The sequence below is a fragment of the Penaeus japonicus genome, unplaced genomic scaffold, assembly GCF_977035675.1.
Source record: "Penaeus japonicus unplaced genomic scaffold, GWHDUDI00000001_assembly GWHDUDI00000034, whole genome shotgun sequence".
NCBI lineage: Eukaryota > Metazoa > Arthropoda > Malacostraca > Decapoda > Penaeidae > Penaeus > Penaeus japonicus.
In genome coordinates this window covers 8,652,842-8,655,341 of record NW_028234436.1, presented here as the reverse complement: position 1 = coordinate 8,655,341, position 2,500 = coordinate 8,652,842, and the positions used below count along the sequence as shown (strand labels likewise).

Below are 2,500 nucleotides of genomic sequence, written 5' to 3'. Positions count from 1 at the left end.
CCTTCCTCTTCCATATCTTCTTCTTCTCCCTCCTCCTGCTCTCCCTACCTCGCCTTCGCCTAATCCTTGTCCTCTCTTCCCCTCCCCCTCCTCCCCGCACCTTCTCTTTCTTCTCCTCTTCTTCCTCTTCTTCCTCCTCCTCCTCCCTCGCATTCCTCCTCCCCCTCTTCCTCTTCCTCCTCTTCTTCCTCCTCCTTCTCCTCCTCTCCCACGTGTCTCTTCATCTTTCTCCCCCCCCTCCTTCTCCCTCCGCCACTCCCACCCCCCCTCCACTCCCACCCCCACTCACCCTCCCCCTCCCCCTTCCCCCAGGCTGTCGGCCCTCCTCGTGGCGGCCGCCCCTGCCGACGCGCGCGCCGCCCCCGCCCTCTCCAGGCCCGAGAGGTCGCCCGGGTGCTCCTCGTCTGCGGCTGCGGCTGCGGCTGCGGCATCGTCTGGGGGAGGAGGCTCCTCGTCGGCTGCAGCTGCCGCGGCGGCGGCTTCAGGCTGTGGGGGGTCGTCTTCGTCTGCGTCTTCGGCTGCGTCTTCGTCGTCGGGGTAAAGGAAGAGGAGGAAGAGGAGGAAGAGGAGGGGGTGAAAAGGAGGAAGAGCAGGCGAAAGAGGAATAGAAGAGGAGGAGAATTATCGGAAGAAGGATGAGGAGAAGGCAAAGAAAAATAAAAGAACTCCTCCAGATGATGAAAGAACAAACTGCTTAACAAGAACACGGAGAAATGAACAAGGGAGATGAACGACCAGCGGTCAAGATCAGTGCAAGATGCTTGTGGTTTTGTTTTCCACTTTTATCGCCATTTGATACTGAATAAATTAATAATATCAACACAATACGTTTTATTTACAATAACATTTATAAAAGGACAATGATTATGATGATGATGATAATGATGATATCAATATAGTAACAATGAGGACAAGAATAGTGATAGAGATAATGATAATAATGATAGCAATAATAATAATGATAATTATCCTTTTTAAAGATAATAATTATTATAGTCACCATTTCTTGCCATCGTCCTAAAAGTACCCACGTACATACAGCCTCTGTTGCCACGTAGATACACGTACTTGGGTTCGATTAGGAGAGGAGACCCGAGCGCCAGAGACACAGTACAAGAAGGCAAAATGTCTTTGGTTATAATTTAAAGGAAATAGAAATAGAATATAAATGCTCAATGATAAGTCAGTCTCCTATGAACGTCATGGTGTAAAATCAGCTTGGAACTTTTGTTTATTTTATTTTATTTTTTTACCTTTATTGCAAGAGACTAAAGACTGTTGAATATACCACGTGCGTGTACACAGGAAATGATGCTACACAATGCAAAGCATCAGCTTATTTCGTTGCTAAGGAGCATGATGTAGCGGACCTCCTTACAATTCAGCTGGGCTTTTACTTAGTGTAGAATTGTTTTTATAATTACCATTATTAAAATCTTCATTATCATTATTACCATCATCATTGTTATCAGTATCATTTTCATTATCATATTTTTGTCATTATTATCATTATCCTTATTATCATTGTTATTATTACTATTATTATTATTAGTATTATCCTTATTAACATTTTATTCATTATTATTGTTATTATCATTATTATCCTAAATACTATCATTCTACCACTATTATTGTTACTAGGATTATCATAACTACTACTATCACTGTTGTTATTACTATCATCATCATCATTATCATGATTGCTAGTATCACTACTATTGTTGTTATAATTTTAAGTATCATTTTTGTCATCATTATCATCATCATTATTGTTATTGATATTATTAATTGTTGTTATTGTTGTTATCCAACTATCATCATTACCATTATCCTTATCATTATTACCATTATCCTCATCATCATTATCATTGTTATTACTGTTAAAAGGCGTTCTGGCGAAAACTCACGAAAAAACACGAAACCCTGAGAACAAATTCCTTGGAAGTACATAGTTCTTCATCCGTCGCCATGATGCTTATAATATCCACTCCCACCTCGCTAGTCCAGAGAGGAGCTCTTGTGCAATCCAGGTTGAGAAATGGGTGATTCCCAGAATTATTTTTTATTTGCAGAGCAAAGTAGTTAACATTGGGCTGCCAAGGAGTCGACTGCGGGAAATCCGAAAGTTTTTTTTTGTGTGTGTGTGTTTGTGTGTGTGTTACTCCTTGTTTGAACTTCGTTGTTTTATTTCGAAATGGACATTTGCTTTTCGGAATCTACATTTGTCAAGTTCTTTTATAGAGAGGTAGGTAGGTAGATAGATGATTAGATAGATAGTAGACAGATATGGAGGTATATAAAGAGAAAGTCAGATTCACTCGCCACACATGACGATGGCAGTGATAATGATGATAATGATGTTCATAATAACTATAATGATGATAATGATAATGATGAGGATAATGATAATAATGATAATATCAATAAGAATATAATGATAACGGTAATGCCAATGCTAACAATAATAATCATAATGATAATGATAATAATAATAACACCA

At 39.9% G+C, this 2,500-nt stretch overlaps 1 long non-coding RNA gene across 2 annotated transcripts in view; it reads left to right on the top strand.

Moving 5' to 3' along the window:
* The window catches only part of LOC122248577 (uncharacterized), a 9,025-nt gene that overhangs the window by 953 nt on the left and 5,572 nt on the right, over positions 1-2,500 (top strand). Inside the window, exon 2 of one of the 2 annotated variants that reach the window (XR_015190460.1) lies at positions 313-825. The exons of the other annotated variant lie outside the window; for it this stretch is intronic. This is a non-coding gene — a long non-coding RNA (uncharacterized LOC122248577). Of the gene's footprint in view, positions 1-312; positions 826-2,500 lie in introns of those variants that run through there. 2 annotated transcript variants of the gene reach the window in all.